Below are 19,184 nucleotides of genomic sequence, written 5' to 3' on the forward strand. Positions count from 1 at the left end.
CGAGGAAATGCTGCACTGTCGGAGGTGCCGTCTTTGGAGGAGATGTTAAACCGAGGCCCCGTCCGCCCTCTCAGGTGCACATGAAAGATCCCATGTCTCTTTTCGAAGAGGAGCAGGGGAGTTCTTCCTGGTGTCCTGGCCAATATTTATCCCTCAACCAACATCACTAAGGCAGATTATCTGCTCATTATCTCATTGCTGTGAACAAATTGGCTGCTGCGTTATAACAGTAACCACACTTCAAAAGTACTTCATTGGCTGTGAGGCACTTTGAGATGTCCCGAGGCCATGAAAGGCGCTATATAAATGCAAGTTCTTTCTTTATGTATGCGTGTGATATAAGCTACAACTCTTGCTAAGCGATTTTAATTGGAGAAGTTTGTATGTAAATGGTTTTTAGTGAGTCCTTCTACACTTTGTATCAGATTTAGTTTTTGACAGAAACAAAATAAAAATAGATGGCAAAGGAGGAGAAGGAGAAAATGACAATATAAACACATATGTGAACGAGATAATAAATAATGCAAGAAGTACTCAGTATGCAGAGGAAAGTGAAGGGAAAAATAAAAAGGATTCAATAAAGTGAGGTAAAGCACAGAAGAAGCAAAAGGCCAATATACAAATGAATAATAAGTGATAAAGATCAAGAGTAGGATTCTTTTTGGGAAAAGGACTTTAATTTTTAAAATCTGAACTTAAAAAAAAAAAATGCTGCTCCAGATAACTAGTATACCTCAACTACACTATTGTTGGTTTAATAGTATTTTCAGAAAAGCTATCTGTGAATTTATTGTTCCTAAGGAAATGTTACATTTTCAGGAAATTCCACCTTTTTAAAAATTAATAATGATTGCACGATCTGCACATTTTAAAATGAAGTTAATAAAAACATTATCCATCTGCCCTTTTTCATCTGGGAATGTATGCTAAGGGCTGAATAATGCAGTGGAAAAGTAACCTCTGCATGTAGGGAATAGTGCATTTTGTAGTAAAGTCCCGTGGGCTAAAGAGATAATGGTTACCAGTTGCTTATTTAATGGGAAGCAAAAAGGAGGTACATGACCCTTGTACTAAATGTATAAAATTTTTGTGAAAATGTGAAGTCTTTTTTAAAATCTATATATTTTTATATGAAATTTACACCCTTAATATAGTTGCAGTGAAGAAATATATACAATGTTTATTCTATTGAGAGGCCTGTTTCTACTTCCATCCCTGTAGAGATTGTGTTCAGGTCAAGAAGACCCGAGCACAAATTCCCCCAGGGTTTAATAGAGAAGGCTACCCTTAGTCAGTTCATGCGCTGAAAGTATTATATTACTTGCCTGGTGTGTGTGGTGGCTTTGATTTCCAGTTTAAAAGTCAGGAGATTAGTATCGGGCGTTATATTAGCCTCCAACAATTCTAGGGCTGAAGAGACGTGAGCTTTTAACTGCAAAGAGCAATCAAAACAAATAAATGCTCACCATTTCCACCCAGCTGGCTGCTAAAATTCTGCAAATTTGCAGCAAAAAGTTATGAATTATTAGAATTTGCCATCTTATGAATGTAAACATTTTCTTAAGAGGGACAAAATGTCTGCTAATTCATTAAATGCCTCAGCTAACTGGCAGCCCATGTTTTCCTATACAGTTTATGGTACATGTATGCATCTTGAAATACAATATGAAGTACTAGGATATGGGATAAGTTTGGATACCTTAAGAAGACTGATTACTTTTAAAAGAGGGAGTTTCAACATAAACAAATGGATTCTTTGACAGAAAGCTGGAACATAAACGAGCTTCCCATTTACTGAAGTCTGACATTCTGTCAACGTTCGAATTAGACCTTCATTTTGGGCATGCTGTGTTCATTTTGTGGGTATCATTGTGGTCAGCAGCTTTCACATGGTTACTGCAGCCTCCAGAGAGCTTTCAGCCTTGCTCAAAATTACTTTCATTTACATTTAAAGAGCAGCAGCTTGGGTTTTTTCCGCGGGGCAGGCTTTCTTTCGGCGTACGGAGTTGTTCCCAGATGCCGTGGATTACGAAGCATTTTGTTGGCTACCACTGCCGTGTACAGGAATGCGTGATGAGACGAAAATTCAACAATTTGTTTAGGACGCATAACATTTTTGTGTTATTTTAAATGTGTTATTTTAGCAGTCAAGTCCAAATACCAAGAGTTGATTTTAGCAAAACCATCTGTTAGCCTGAGCCAATTTGCACAGAAGCAGACACAAATTTGTGATTTTGTGCCCCCCGATATAATTTTGCATAATTGCACTTCCAGGTCAAACACGTACGTAAACTTGACCTAAAATTAGTTCTTCACATGCAAGCACTCTTGGGTACAGCTGCAAGAGCCTCAGTTGTTCTGCTCTTTGATACTACGGCTGGAGATAACACTAATAAACAGTGTGCAAGGCAGAAAGAGGCACAACAGACAGAAGGTGCCAAAAAATATCTGCTATTGCAAAACAATTGCTTGGCTTTTTCTTCAGTAGTTTCACAGATGTAAAGTAATACATAGGTTTCCCCCCCCCCTGGGTAAAAGGTGCATTTGTTTTCATTTACAGTGACCTGTTTCGTACACTTAACCTATAAAGCTGTGCATCTGCTATGAAAAAATACAGGAAACTCTTTTTTATCCGGCACTGACGGGACCGGCATGGTGCCGGTTGATCAAAAAGTCCGGATTACAGAAAGGTATACTTACCAAGGTACGAGAGCCCCGTACACAGCCACAGGTGCAGGAGCCCCGGTTACACGGCACTTGCGCAGGAGTCCCGGTTACACGGCTACAGATCCACGAGTCCCTGTTGCATGGCCACAGGTGCAGGAACCCTGGTTACACGGCCACTAATATATAGTAAAACTTACCTGAACCTACTCCTGAATTTTGCCGGTTAAGAGAGGTTTCCGGTTATTTAGGTGCCGGTAAAAAGAGAGTTTCCTGTAGGCACCGCTAAAACCCTTGTTGCTCAAAATGGCTGAGAACAAGAAGTTCTTCCTGTAATATCTGTAGTCGATTTTACTTTGCAGAAAGTTTCCCCTGACTCGTAAGCAATGTTTGCCAAAATACCCGAGCAAGAAAGATACACAAGATTAAATTTCAAATAAGTTATGCCAATGAAAATTGCTCTTCCCTTGAACCAGCTTCCATGCCAAAGCCACAGACTTCCTTTCACCTCAGTTGAACCGTTTTATATTGCCGCTGTTTTAGTTTGGATTTTGGGAGAGCAATGTCCCTGAGCTGGCTTCCAGCATTTACACTAAGCCCCTTATCCTGGTGGCACGCTCTTTAAACTTTGTTTTTTTTTACAAGTCTGCTGACAGGATAAGGAGACTGAATTTAGCTGTGTAAACACCGGATCTGGCGCACAGACCCCTGTCACTGAACTAAAATGGAACCAATATAAAAGTGGTTTAATAGTACCATCGGGGATGTCCAGTCCCTGCTGATTTAATGACAGAGATATTTTTTGTTGTCTAGGACTATATTTCCTCTTTTTCTGGGAAAAAAATGAAAAGCCCTTACTTTATAGAATTTAACGATTGTGGAGCAACATAGCGTGCATGCAATTTTGCTTCAGTTAATTTTGCTCAATGTGAATTCAAGGGTAGGAATGAAACAATCTCTAAAAATATGCTTTTCACACTTCTCTAGCAGTTAAATTGTCACTTAAGGGGTATAGATGTCAAATATTTGGTTTATCCGTCTGTTGCGTGTGTAAAACTTGCAAAATAGCGGGCTGAAAATTTAAGAAATCATGTTCACTGACCAGGGTATGGAGGTCCACATAGACAGCAATTTAGAAAACCTCTTTTTGGTCACAGACAGCCCACAAACTTGCGCCAGAAACAAAGAAGGTGGCAGACATAGTAATTCAGGAACGCCTGCCATAAGAACTTGGGGAGGGGGGGTCAGGACTTGAAAAGGAGCACCAAGGTAAAGCAAGAACATCACTGTCATAATGTAGAGAACACATATAGGGGATGAGTTTATGTTTGAGTGATTTGAGGTTTAAAATGGGGGGGAAAAATGCTAACATTTATGCGAGGGAAGTATCAGAGGCCAGATCGGCCCCTTTTAGTTTGGAGAATTGCAAAGGAAAGATATGGGTTACACCAAAACTACTTCTTTCAGATGCCGATTGACTTGCTGTGCATTTTATGTTTTATTCCAAGTAATAACCTTTTATTTAATTAAATAATTTGTTTTTCCCTAATTATGAAAATAGGGACTTAGTTCCTCAAAACATGTTTTGATACGAAAGGAGCGAGCGCGCTTCAGGCAGTTGGGTTTGCAGGAGCCTAGCCTTGTATTTCCTGTAAGCATCTTTCTCCCTATTTCTGAGGAAACTGCCTACAAATTAAGAATGTTAATTATAACAAAGAAATAAGATTTGTTTATTTGTATAGCATCTCAGTACATCCCAAATTCTTTGCATTCATTACTTTGAAGTGTAAACACTATCGTTATGTGGGCAAATATAACAGATAATTTGCACATAGCAAGATCCCACAAACAGCATACAAGATGAATGGTCAGTAAATTTGTTTTTGGTGGTGTTGGTTGAGGGAGAAATGCTGGCCAGGACACTGGAGAATTTCCTGTTTTTCCAAAGAGTGCCAACTGAATAGGCAGACAGGGCCTTGGTTTAATGTTTCATCCAAAACATTGCACCATCCGACAATGCCCTCAGTGCTGCATAGGGCTGTCAGCCTAGATTATGTACTCAACTCTTGGAGCAGGGCTTGAGCCCACAACCGCATGACTGAAAGGCGAGAGTGCGACCAACTGAGCCAAGCTAACATTTGGATTGGTTCCAACTAGGCAAATCGCAATTAATCTGAAAGCAAAAAAACATTATTTTGTAACTGTCACTGAAATGGAGGTCATGAACTCTGGACTCCCACTAATTGGACATTTCCTGTGGATCAGACTTTTTCCACTATGTTTTTTCACATTGGGATCCACTTATAGGAGCAACTGACACCATTGAACCAGAGGAGGTATCTGCACCAGACCCTGAAATTATAAGGCAGTGAAAGACCCGTCAATCAGGGCAGGTTTTTTCCACAGTAACAGCAGTCTCTCGGATACCTGGCTCAGGCAATTCACCCACCTTCAGAATGAAGCAGAAATGCTAGTCTGGCTAAGAGAACCCCTGTTGATCCAGACATAATAATTAATGTCTCTTCAAAGGCATGCAATGATTACAAATGCCATAGACTACAAGTATGGGCAATTGTATGCCGCTAACAATAGATCAACATTAATTATTTCTATCCGTCACCTGGGTGGACTTAGTGTCTAACAAACAGAAATAGATGCCAAGACTAGCTCAGTCTTAAACAACACGTCTGTCTGTTTAAACAATTAAACTATTTTTGTCTCGATTGCTTGTAGGCAGTTCCCAATCAACATTAATGGGACGAATCATAATTTAGTTGCTCCCAGCAATGCTTTCCAAACAAGCAGACATTTTAAAAGCTGTTACTATTTTATTATTATTTTTACAGCTTGCCAGTATTGTAAGTGTTGAGATTTGTGTGATTATAAAGCAAGATGGACCCCGTGGGTCTAGCATAGGCCTTGCCTCCTAGCAGGGTCCCCTGATCTTTGCAGTGAGAGCAGGATTGAGCAGTGAACAATTACCTAGATAGATATAGGGTGAGAAATGAACAAGAGAGAGGCAGATTGGGCTGGAAAGGACAGATAAGCTAATCAAACAGATCCTGTAGATTCTGCTTTCCCCCCCCCCCCCATTTTTATTCTGTGTTTAAAAACCTCGCAAAATGGGGGAATCTCATGGGGCTAGCAGCAGTGTGAGCTTTATTCTGACTATTTCACCTCTCCCTGACATCAGCACCAAACTGATGAAGGAAAAAGCTTTTTCTTTTTTTTAAAATCCCATAAAAAAGATCTGATTGCAGCAATAAATCTCTCCAGTTGCTAAAAATATCCTGGCAAAGTTTGAGCAGCCTGCTTTTCAACAGAAAGGATGGATGTCCTCGAAGCGATCTGTTACTTTTAGAAGGGTCCTCCTCTGTTCTTGCTGACCTACAAGGTGGACTCTGTTTAAAATCAAAGCCATACTGTGGCTGAAAGCCTTTGTTACAGTCACACTCTTCACATATATTTAAATTGAAGTTGGAAAAAAAAAACACCATGTAAAGAGGTAGTAGTTCTTTATTTTTGTCCTACATGTGAAATAATGCAAAATGGGTTTCCCCATGTACAATAATGCAGAATGCAGTTAAGCGAGAAATATATATGGTGTTTAAGCCACACTTTTACACAGTTCTACTTAGAATGGCTAGCTGGGTAAATTATGTTCAGCATATTCAATTAAAAAAAAAAATTTTTTTCACTGCTCCACAGTAGGTCAAAGCATCGAGAAGTGCAACCTAAGTGTATTTTCAGCTTCACAATTTAAATAGTTGTGCGGGGTGATACTTTAACAAAGGCTTTCCATTTACATGTCCAAACTGTCCTGCAGTAACACAATTTCATGGTACGTTGGCACTTGGAGAGACTAATGTGTAAAGGGTCAGAGTTAGGTCTAGCTCTGTGCTTGGTCTGGCACCAGCACTGTGGAGACAGCAGTGTCATGAGTGATGAATGGTCAGATTTGTTTGTTTGTGTAGATAGTGTGTCTTACTTAACCTGCTAGGGTTTTATCCCATGCTTAACAATTTAAAAAAAATATATACAACATAACTTGGTTTGACTCTTTTGAGCTATGGCATTTAGGGCATTAGGTATCAATTTTAGGAGCGCTAATTTAATCTTGTACATGAACATCTGAAGGGCAGCAGAGAGCTAGGAAACAAGTTTAAAAAACGCACTTATTCCGAATACGGCTTAACCTGCAGCCCGTGCCCCACGGTGCGCCCCTTTCCTGGCAAGCTTAAGATTTTTACATTAAATATGGTGCATTCCAGTTCATTCTGAACACCTTGTACTTCACAATTGATTTTATTTTTAAAAAATAAATGACAACTCCTTACCCCAGTCCAACTGCAGTTCCTACCTGATGATGTTGCTTCATTCTGGGATCCGACTCTATGCTGCAGGCGGGAATTCCTGGTTTATTGCAAGGCCAGGAATTCCCATTTGCAACACAGAGTGGGGTCCTGCAACAAAGTACCAGTGCCAGTTATGAGCAGCAGCTAAGGTTTGTACTTTACATGCCAACATAGAAAAACAGCAAAAGATGACATTTTCAAAAAAGCTGACACTTCCTCAAAACAGTTTGTGTGGACCCTCTTCTACCTGCCCGTTCATGCTGGAATTCTTCTCCCCCGCCATCCTCAATTCAATATGGCATCTCTCTCCCCAACCCTTAATTTATGCTGGCCCTGTTCCCTCTCGCCATTCAGTTCAAGATGGCACACCTCTCTCCCGTCCTCAGTTCATGTTGGCACCTTTCACCCCCTCCCAGTTCATTTTTGTCATTTGCCACCTGCTCTTCACCTTGGCATGTTTCATATCTCTCCTCCCCTCAGTTCGTTCCAGCATTTTCCTCTTACCTCTCCGTTCCACTCCTGGTTCCCACCTGCTGCTGTGAGTGGGAATTCCCGGGATTTTATTTTGCGAGCAACTAATTTGAAGCGGAGAGTGGCACTCATTTCTGTCTCCGAGTGAAGAAATGTGACTGTATGCACTGCATATCCCTGGCTACACCTTTGATGTGTTGAGAGTTCTTGTAATTCCAGCCCAGTATATTGCACAGAGCAATTCCTCCCTACTCTACCATAACAACAGTACTCCTGCACACAGACACACCAATAGTCACATCATTGAGATATTAACATTGTAGTGCTCTTGAGAGACAGAATCTTCAATAGAAATAATCAGTCTAAAATATATTTTAAATAATTTTTAAACATCTTTAAATATATTTGAACAATGGGTAACATATCAGGGTTCCACTGGATACAATATTTTCCAATGAGAAAACTTGGGGCTAAAAATTGAGTCACGTCCCTCTTGGGGCGCTCCGAGGGAATATCGCGGCGCTATGTGCCGTGGTATTGCAGGCCTTCCTCCCCTTCTTAAAAGGGGAGGCCTTGCACAGCGCAACCCGGGGCCCAGCTGGGCCCTCGGGAGTGCTGGCAAAAGAGCCTGGCACTCAAGAGAAGTGCCGGGCTCACGGAGCGCAGCCGGCGCAAATCTGGACTTCGACCGTCCCCAAACGGTCGACCGTAACTCTGCCCCGGATGATAGGGTTTACGTATTTTGAGCAGCAGTGGAGGTTCTGCAGCAAGGAAGGCTCCCCTGTTTGGGACTCCAGAGCACCTTCCTCAGAGGAGAGTTGTGGAGATGGCCTGGGAAGAGGTCACTTAAAAGGTAAATGAAGTCTTCAGCAACTTTCAGGATGTAGATCCAAATGAGGAAGATGGTAAACCTGAAGAAAGCTACAAAGGTAGGGCACCCAACTACTCTGTACCGAACAGATGGGACAGGTACGCATGTCACACAGGACAGGTACGCATGTCACACAGTGCTGTCAACCGGTTACACATGTACTGCTGCCTCATGCAAAGCACTCAGACAACCTTACAGTTCTTCAAATGCATGGCCATACAACAGCAGGACATTTCTTCAAGTTGCAATGTCACAGACACCTCATTCAAATTGCAATTTATCACCGTCACTGTTTGTCACACTGATTTAAATAAGCCGTTGCAATATAAGGCTAGTGACAACTTTCATGGAGGCCAAGCTGGAAATCATTGGCTCAGTGCACATAAAGGGAGCGGTGAGGTGAAGCCAGGGGCGCCGCTCAAACTGAAGGGTTAGTAACAACAACTTGTATTTATATAGCACCTTTAACGTAGTAAAACATCCCAAGGCGCTTCACAGGAGTATTGCAAGACAAAACAATTTGACACCGAGCCACATAAGGAGAAATTAGGGCAGGTGACCAAAAGCTTGGTCAAAGAGGTAGGTTTTAAGGAGAGTCTTAAAGGAGGAAAGAGAGGTAGAGAGGCAGAGAGGTTTAGGCAGGGAATTCCAGAGCTTAGGGCCTAGGCAACAAAGGCACGGCCACCAATGGTTGAGCGATTATAATCAAGGATGCTCAAGAGGGCAGAATTAGTGGAGTGCAGATATCTCGGGGGGGGGGGGGGGGGCTTGTGGGGCTGAAGGAGATTACAGAAATAGGGAGGGGCTTCATTCACTTGATCTTAAACCACCATATGCCTGAGCACAACAGCATACCATGCAAGCACTGTTTAAAGGGGTGTCTGTTGAGCAGCAGCCCAACATTTCTTTCTCTCCTGTTTCTTTAGGTAGCCTACAAGAATCAACCAGAGCTTCCAGGTCTTCCCAAGAATTCAGCACCAACACAACACCCTGCGTCAGTCAATCCACCTGCTAGAAGGATCGGAGGTCGAACTCCAAACCATAGTCAACACCTTCACCGAAGCGTACGAGAGCATGGGCCTTACACTAAACATCCGTAAGACAAAAAGGTCCTCTACCAACCTGCCCCCGCCACACAGTACTGCCCCCTGATTATCAAAATCCACGACAAGGCCTTGGACAACGTGGACCACTTTCCATACCTCGGGAGCCTACTGTCAACAAGGGCAGACGTCGACGACAAAGTCCAACACTGTCTTCAGTGTGCCAGTGCAGCCTTCAGTCGCCTGAGGAAGAGAGTGTTTGAAGACCAGGACCTCAAACCCGGCACTAAGCTCATGATCTACAGAGCAGCAGTGGTACCTGCCCTGCTGTATGCCTCAGAGACATGGACCATGTACAGCAGGCACCTCAAAGCACTGGAGAGGTACCACCAACACTGCCTCCACAAGATCCTGCAAATCCATTGGCAGGATAGGCGCATCAACGTCAGTGTTCTTGCTCAGGCCAACAGCCCCAGCATCGAAGCTTTGACCACGCTCGATCAGCTCCGATGGACGGGTCACATTGTCCGCATGCCCGATACGAGACTCCCGAAACAAGCGCTCTACTCGGAGCTCCGGCACGGCAAGAGAGCCCCAGGTGGGCAGAGGAAACGCTTCAAGGACACCCTCAAAGCCTCCTTGAAAAAGTGTAACATCCCCACCGACACCTGGGAATCCCCGGCCCAAGACCGCACAAAGTGGAGGAGAAGCATCCGGGAAAGCGCTGAACACCGAGTCTCTTTGCTGGGAGCAAGTGGAAGCCAAGCGCAAGGAGCGCACGTCAACCCAAGCACCCGACCCACCCACCCCTTCAACCACCGTCTGCCCCACCTGTGACAGAGACTGTAGGTCCCGCATTGGACTAATCAGTCACCTGCAAACTCATTTTTAATGTGGAAGCAAGTCATCCTCGGTTCCGAGGGACTGCCTAAGAAAAATAAGAAGTAGAAGGATCAGCACAAATACATTCACCCTAGGGAACTTGGATGGCGAGTTTGAGGAAGGTGCACTGGGTGAAGTGCTGAGCACGAGTGAACAGAAACCATCTGGCCTTCCTCAGCTGCAGTACATAGGGATTTGTATCTCACAGAGGCAGTTTATTAAACTGGTATGTCTCAGCAGCATTTTCTACTCAACTCAACTGGCCAAAACACCCTTTTATGTCTGACTAGAAGTGTGCAGCATTTGTTGTAGTGCAGGAAGGCTTCTCAGCACTCCACTCCACCTTGGAGAAGTGACAACTCCAGTGGCAGAGGTCCCCAACCCACTCTTGAATGCTCAGACTGCTGCTACAGAGGCCTTGGACTCCCCTTTCCAAGAGGCTCTCTTCTTCTCAGATTGAGGGAGCCATTGTGTAGGACTTCACTGCCCTCAGAGCTGTCCAGATGTCTAACCCCTACACAGATCTGTAGACGTGTCGAGGGAGTGCCAAGCAGCAGGGGCATGGGTGAGGCAGCTGTGTCTCAAGGTGAGGCCGCATCCAGCCCATCCCCCCAGCCATGCATGCGATAGTGGATGTGTTGGCCAGCTGACCCTGCCGGCTTTCTAATGGAGCCGCGAATAGAGTGGAGGCAGTTGCAGGGCTACCTCATGACCCAGCACACGGGTCCTACTGACACCCAGCAGCGTCACACATACTCCCAATTTCCAGTTCCCACTCAGCCAGTTCATGCCAGCAGAACTGTTGCTGCCAACTGGAATTCCTACCCTAAACTGTCTTGACTGGAATGTGTAAGACAGCATGCACTCCATTACAAAAATAAGACACATTTAACAAGTGTCATCTGACTTTGTTCACATAATAGAATAAAAACAGTTTTTTACCATTTTATTTACAGGCTTTTTTGCTTGGAATACAAAATAATTTACTTGAACGCCAAAATTAATTTCCAGCTGAGCACCCTAATTTGGGAGATGCAAGAGTAATTAGTAGAACGCCTCGCAGCAGATCTTACAGCAATAATGGAACATTTTATCATTCTGATTGTAAGCCTTGTTTGACTCAAGGCCCTGCCTTTCTCTGACCTGTGCTCTCTTTAAGTGCAACTCAATGCTGGGAGTGTTGATCTTGCAAGTTAGTGTTTTGCCTCATCAATTATCCATTCCCACTAGGGATAGTAAGGAAATGGAACTCAAATGGCTCCAACTGTAATACCTCTCCGTAGACTGACCAGAAAGGATAGCTATCAAAGGCGGTAATACCATGAAGCATACAGATAATTTACACTGCAATTGGAGATGCAAAATTGCCTTGGAGGGACTACACATGTTGACCCTGCATTATTATCTACCAGAATTGCAAAATTGCAGCTGTGGCTATGTTAAAATGAAACGAGACTTTTAACTGTCTTAACTAGCTGTGACTGTTCAATACAGAAAGGAAAGATTTTATTTTAAGCAGTACTTAAAATCCTTGATCTTACAGACTGTGATCCCAAATGAGACTAAATCAGAGTGAATACCATGAACTACAACTTAGTCTTTTGCAAACCTCTATTAAGATATGACTATACACTGATTAGGAGTGCATGCATGGTAAACATTGGAGTATCACAATTATCAATCAGCGTAGCCCTGCAGGAGAGAAGTCTATGCACATGGTTAACATTTGAAGAGATCATTTTAGGTGGGTTTCTGATGTTTGGAGGGAATTCAGAAATTGCTAATTTGCCATTATCAAAGTGGCAGCAATTAGTGTCACATTTGCTCCTATAACTGGGCATTAAATGAAATGGGTAATGGTGTAAATTCTCCAGTGCAAATGGGATTTCTGGCAATAATTACTGTTCTAACGTGATATGCTAGTTTTAGAAATTAAATGTGTAGTGAAGTCTAGAATTCAGCCATGCAGGAGTATTTACTGGGAAATACAACGCCAGTATGAAGAACTTGGAATTGCAGCTTGGTTTTAGTATAGATGCTTTGTCAAGCTTGGCTTGATGCAGCTAGTTATCCTGAGTAATAAGATTGATGGTGACAACTATAATTACCATAGATGAGATAGTCTGCTTTGTAGTTTACGACGTAAACAAAAGCACAAACTCGACTGCCTAGTCTAGTCCTCTCCGACTGCAGACAAGTGAGTAATGCAGTGGTGCCCCAGAGAGTTAGTGCTGAATATCAAATATGATTTCACTGTATAGCAACTGAGTTAATAACCAACATTCAACATGTTTTGGTGTTTGTGTCATACATAACACAGTTAAACAAGTTTTTTCAATCATGGTTACACTTGTTTTATAATAGGGTATATACGTTTAAGAGGTATATTACTCACTTTCAGGCCTAGTTTTCTTCAATCTCACTCCACATATGGGCAGATTTAGCAACCCAAAAGTGAAAATCTTCTGGGATTCTTGAATTTTTAATAAGACTTTCATTTTCTATCAGGTAACGTCCCTTTGCCATGTAAATATATAGTGCTTCCATGCAATGCATCTTCTTCTCACTCAAGAACAGTAATCCGCCCGAGGCTTTGTGTAAAAACTCCAAATGAGAATTTCACCTTTTTTTGTGCACTTCTATTTCTTCCCCCTTCCGTTGCACCAATTTTCTCCAGAGTTCCTCCCTGGAAAATGTTCATTTCTTGGTGGGGTACATATTCCACGGGCGGTGGCACCCTCTGGTACCGTGCCCAAGTGTCCATTTTTTTTGTACGAGCCCGGATAATGAGTGTCGGCAGGCAATTCAACTGCAGGGGATGCACTGCTCATCCTGGTTCCTGGCGTGCTATATTAACCCTGTGTAACTCATTAGCAACACAACACGTGGCCTATTGTCGGCAGGCTTGGATGGCTGGAGAGGATTCAGAGAAAAGAAACGAGTCGAGTCCAACACTCATTTTGCTAAAAGCTGAAGCTGTTTGTATAATACTAATGGGGGACATCAACCATGCTGATAGGAGTAGCTAATTTAACTTTGACTGCAGGACCAGAAGTCACAATTGGCAAGTCTCAATTAAGACTAGATTACATGAAATGCTTTCCTTGTAGAAAAGTAAGCGTTGAATAGACTTCTTTGAAAAGCAGCTGAATGAATATGGTTACATAAAGGACTGATGATTACAGCAATGAGCATTGACACAAATGATCAAATATGGTATGGAGCATAATGGCTGGAGCTATAGGAATGTTGGCTGCTGTACACAACGCCATAGTTCAATAATGTAAATTGCACGGTTAGATTCATATCTGACCTTTCCCTCAATTACTTGAGATCAGAGAAAAACCATGTGTCAACTTGGCTCACCCTTGCCTTTGGGTCAGAAAGTGATGAGTTTGAATGTAGCCAAAGTCCCAATAATGGCAGAGATCACTTATTGGCTTTACAGCAGAGGTTACTGGAGACATAAGGAGGGTGGGCTGGCCAAGAATGAGAGCCACCGATGCTAAAGGAGGTGTCTTATGGGTTGATCTCAGCAGTGTAGGATGTTTGAACCCCCGTTCATTTCTAGAAGCAGAAATTGGACCTATCGGAGATGATTCTGGTTCAACAGTCATTGGTTACTGTCGATCAGAAGCAGCTCTGATTGGACCCATCATAAATATAAAATCACATTCATTTCTCCAGTTAATTTTTTTTGGAACTAAATTAACTATTAATAACTTTACTAATAAAATCACATTAAATACTACACTAATAGAAAATCAGAATAATTACAACTTAGTCTGCAATAATCATAAAACATCAGTTGTTCAAGAACAAAGATTAATTATGATAAATTAATTGAAAATCTATTAGCTGGAATTAATTTTCCTTTTAATAAATGTAATTAGAAAGTCTATGTTATATCCACAGACCTGAAATGTTAACTCTCTTTCTCTCTCCACAGATGCTGTCCGACCTGCTGAGTATTTCCAGCATTTTCTGTTTATATATCTTCTGATCTCTAGTCTTGCTTGAGGCTTCATCATTTTGTACTTGTGCTCTGTAGTCTGGCACTCATCTCAAGTTAAGGAGCGTGCTTGCATCTACATTATCTCAGGATTTTGAGAGACCTGGATCATGTTCTCCTTCAATATTTTACACCAAGTAAAACAACTTCTACAATGTGATTTTCTCTTCAGAACTTCAAGCCCCGAGCGCAGGAATCATCTATGAACTCTTCTCCTAACCCTCTCTGACTTATTTGATATCTTTTTGAAGGCAGGGAGCCCAATATTACACACAATATTACAAATACCATCTTGTCAATGCTCTGTATGTTATCTTGCTGCAGTGAAACGTATCGTACTGAAGTATTAGGGATTTCAAGTGACGTGGTAGCTCTCGGTGGAAGGGAGCCCTCGGTTTGTTTGGATTAGATACATTCAGCAAGAACTTACTCTTTAGCTTAAAGGTTACTTTTAGTGTGATTTCAGTAGCTTTGGCAGAAGTCATGGAATACTGTGGTTGGTCATAAAGCAGTTGCCTGCAGTGATAGCACCAAGTAATTAAGAATGGCTTGTGGATTAAAATGTGCTTTTGGTCACTTCTGGATTTCTGTAACACTGTTAGGGCATTGTTGAACTTGATAGTTGTGTCCCAGTTCCCTCAAACCTCAGAACCAGACTTCAGTAGAGCAGGACATTAGCGGGTGCAGTATTGCTGACCCCAAATTGCACTCAGCTGTCAAGTGGGTTTGTATGACATTAGATGCTGTATAATTGTGACAATTGATTGTTTCTAATAATACACTACTCCCAGCAGTAAATTCCATATCGTCACAAAACTGCAGTGCACTGCAAACTATGGAGTGCTTTCATACTGTACAACATAATTAACAAAAGATTCTTCAACAGACTTTTAAAGCAACTTTTTAAAGCCTCAAGGGCCAGTCGGATACTAGTGATGTACTTCAGTAAAGAAAGGCATACTGTTGTCAGGTCTGACCTCATAGACAATAACACTTTTATTTCAATAAAATGATTAATCAGGTCGGAGATCTAATGGCAAAAAAATCTTGTTTCTTTTAAGATCTGAGTAATGTCTAGTCAACATGTACATTTGAGGAAAACCCCAACAGATCAAGGAATTCATTGCTCAATCATACATGGGCAGTTCACATTCTATTACCGCAGAACTTGCCTTTGTAAATCAGAGGGAACCTTGTTTGGGACTGTAACAAACTTTATAATTAGATTGTTTGATTTTTCTATTCAGAAGAATCATGCTTACCTTCGCTGTTGCTCTCGTATTCAAAGCTTTGAAGAAGCTGGGGAAAAAATAAGTACTATAATTAAATGGTGTTACAATAGAGTTATCACCTTTCACTGTGATTAATTTCAATACATAATTCTGCTTAGTAACAGGAGATTCAGGCATGGTAACCGGAGCAGAAATTTGATGCACTGATTGTTTTTTAACCGCTTATGAAAACAATACTCTTACTTTTTGTCTAATTACTTATCAAAACAATATTCGTACTTTTTGTCTGTCCTACTAAGCCAACTTTAAGCTCAGCTTTTAGATGAATGTACTGTTTTCAAACAATCTGTTATTTTCTTTGTACAAAGCAGCACTGATGTACCAGATGAATAATGTTTTAAAGCATAAATGTCACTTTGGCTAATTTAACATTGATTTCCCACTGTAACGCTCATTGTTATTCCTAACAGTTTACAAATCCTATGGCTCAACTGGTTTAATTAGTGTTTGGAGATGTCAACATTTATTAATATAACCAGTAAAAATACATTCGTTATTAACAAAATAAAATCCACACCATTAAATTAAAACTGGGTTATATTTAAGCTAACACTTATGTCAAAATATATTGGGCCGGATTTTGCGACCCCCACGGGTGTGTATGCACCCGTAGGGGCCGTGCAAGTGCCAGGTTTCAGGCATGCGAAGCACATGCACTAAAACCTGGCACTTGCAATCTGTCAAGAATTCTCTTAACATATCATCTGTATGCCCAAGAAAAGTGCCTCTGTGCCCGCTGAATGACTGTCAAATTCTTACGCCTGGTAAAAGGAGGCGTAAGGCCTGCCTTTTACCAGCATAAAGAGTTTAAAATAACATAAAAATAATTTTTTTTCCAATCATTTAAACAGTAAAAAACCTGTGCAATAAGGTACAGTTATTTTTAGCCCCTTTAAAGTATTTAAATTTCAAAAAATTAAATTTGTTTAAAATATTGAATTAAAATGTCAGTTTAATTAATTTTATATATGTAATCGTTTTTATTTATTTATTTCAGTGTGTTGGTGCATTTTTGTAGTCATCCCCATTCATACATTTGACAGTTCTGTCCATACGGACCGGTCAAAAGTATGAAGGGGGATTCCCTTCTTCCATTAGTTCGCCTGGCCCACGTGATCCCAGGGGCGCTTGTGAACCGCCTGCGCCCCTGGGATACCTGGGCCTCTGCGCATTTCGAAGAGGAGAGGCCCAGGATCAGAAGCCTCGGGATCTACGGAACCAGCAGGTAAGTTCGTAGATGTTTTTCCGATCGGAGGCATCCGCCCGCAGGAAGCCTCCGATTGAAAATTCAGGGCCATTGTAGGAACGTGAAATAGCTGTAGCTCAATGTGTCGAATTACTTCGTGTGTTTGGTATAAAGGAGAAATTAAATGCGCATCCCAATTTCCTTCGCTCCACCATTGGCAGGCTTGCCTTCAGCTGCCCAGTCCTCTCTAAACCCCTCTCTCCTCCTTTAAGATGCTCCTTAAAACCTCTCTCTTTGGCCAAGCTTCTGGTCACCTGTCCTAACATCTCCTTATGTGGCAAGGTGTCAACATTTTGTCTGATAACACTCCTATGAAGTGTCTTGGGATGTTTTACTACTTTAAAGGTATTATATAAATGCAAGTTGTTGTTGTCTGAACTGGGCCATGTCACGTTTGGGAATATGCAGAATTGTTCAATTTGGGGCTGACAAAGCTGCCAGTTGCTGTATATTGTGCCATTAGTTCCCTGCTGTCATGGGTGAGTGGCTCCGTCTGTCTGGGGCCGCAACCAAAGAAAGGTTTCTGTTGAGATTTTAAAAAAAACATTGGCCCAGTTTGCTGCCAAAATAATGGCGAGTTTAATGGCTCTCACTGTTACTAATGTGTAAATCGTTCAGCAACTTGTGGTGAGGAAGAGAGAACCAGTGAATTGCGAATCGCCACAAATTGCTGGACGAATTGTGCCGCTCCGTCGTTAGCCTCGTGAAAATGGCAGCTTGCCCTCAACCTACTGAGTACCAAGAAATTGCTGCATTTGCAAAATAATTGCCCATTCAAATCACTGCAAAAAGTTAGGGCTAGTGCTTAACAACCTTTTTAATGAGGAGATTTATGTTCCTGCAATGCCAATCAACTTCTCCAGCCCAGAAAAGGAACAATTTAAATTGTGGAGTCTCATTCTTACAGGTATTAAATTGTTGTTAGACATTTCTGAAATTGAAAATGTATTTTTTTTTTCTTACTTTTCCTTCCTGTACCTGATTTGACTCTAAACCACCCTCCTTCTCCATCGTTCCTGGTTTTGTTTTTCTCAATCCTTCAATCTCATTGGTTAAGGAGATAAGTGGTTGGTCCTCTCATTCACTAAAGTCCCAGATGCCCTCAGCTCGCACTTCCAGCAACTTAAAAGGACAACCATTTCTTTCCCACGCTGAAGGGTGAGGGGAAAAAGTCTAACTAACAGAGCACGCCGCGAGATGCCTCGCTCCAGCAAAATTCTGGGCCATTATCGGTCAGGAGCCTCAGCTAGGGGCAAGTGGCAACAATGCATTTGAGCGGCGTATGTTCACGTTGATGGTAGAGAGAGATACAGTATGTGTTGTCTTCCTCTGCTGTTGTCAGTGTGCCAATTTTTTTTATTGTGGGGGAGAGGGGAGGGGGGGATGGGAATGGAGGAAGAAGTGGATGGATCACATTCTTATCTCTGTGGGGTTCAGCATGAATCCCATTTACTTAGCAGTTTATAGGGGAACGAAGCATCTGGTTCTGACATGGGCTTAGGATACACAGACAGTGAAATTGGATCACTGGTGTTCAAAAAATTTCCATCTGTATGCCATTTCCATGTGGTATTAACAGCGCCTTGCAGCAGACCAGAAAATAGCTGTTTTGTATTGAATGCTGTTGGGTGCAATAGTTCTGTGGGAAGTGATTTGCAGAGAGGCGTGCGTTCCGGACTTGACTTTTGGGCCATATGGGTATTGAATGACCAAATGTGTTTGGAGACAGCCAGTAATGAAGACAAATTGACATGTGCTTTGAACACTGTATATTTCTGAGTATATAACGTGTGTTCCTATTAAAAGAAAAAGTGATTTAGAAGTAGACTGAAGTACTCTGTACACACTGACATAAGAAAACTACTAGGCACTTGGTCTAAGCATTAAACAAAGCTTTAATCAATTGTTTTACAACATGGAGGTCTAGTTGTGTCCTTCACTAGTTCCCGTTAAGAATGTCCTGCGCAAGCTGGGCCCGTGCCCGAGTATTTATACTCTCCCTGGACAGCGCCACCCGCAGGCCACTCAGTATTATTTCATAAGTCTTTCTTTCATGAATGACTGATTCATGTCACACACTATTAAAGTATACCAACAATAAACTGTAGAGTCTGGGCTTTGTTGTTACTACTGGTTATTCACCCTTTCCTTCAATCTCTTACCTGGCTGGACTGTGGTTCATCCCTCAAGTGAAACATTATTCGGGATATTTTCCAGTCTTGTGCTCCCAATGCCGGGAGCACGCGTCGGAATACTGGGTGTGGAGGATGGTGCAGCCATTACGCAGCCCACCCAATTTTCCATCCTTTCATTTAAATAGATGGAAAATTGGGCAGATTGATTAACGG

General features: G+C 42.0%; 1 protein-coding gene across 13 annotated transcripts in view; it reads right to left on the minus strand.

The window, feature by feature from the left end:
* The window catches only part of sema6d (semaphorin 6D), a 257,838-nt gene that overhangs the window by 88,970 nt on the left and 149,684 nt on the right, over nt 1-19,184 (minus strand). For 4 of the 13 annotated variants that reach the window (XM_085968613.1, XM_085968614.1, XM_085968615.1 and 1 more), the window contains one exon: nt 15,561-15,597. The exons of 7 other annotated variants lie outside the window; for them this stretch is intronic. The gene's annotated coding sequence lies outside the window, so the exon portion shown is untranslated. Of the gene's footprint in view, nt 1-12,909; nt 13,200-15,560; nt 15,598-19,184 lie in introns of all 13 variants that reach the window. 2 more of the 13 variants (XM_085968616.1, XM_085968618.1) reach the window with 1 other exon arrangement.

The sequence above is a fragment of the Somniosus microcephalus genome, chromosome 27 (genome assembly GCF_052327205.1).
Source record: "Somniosus microcephalus isolate GS21.2 chromosome 27, FLI_Smic_1.0, whole genome shotgun sequence".
Classification (NCBI taxonomy): Eukaryota; Metazoa; Chordata; class Chondrichthyes; order Squaliformes; family Somniosidae; genus Somniosus; species Somniosus microcephalus.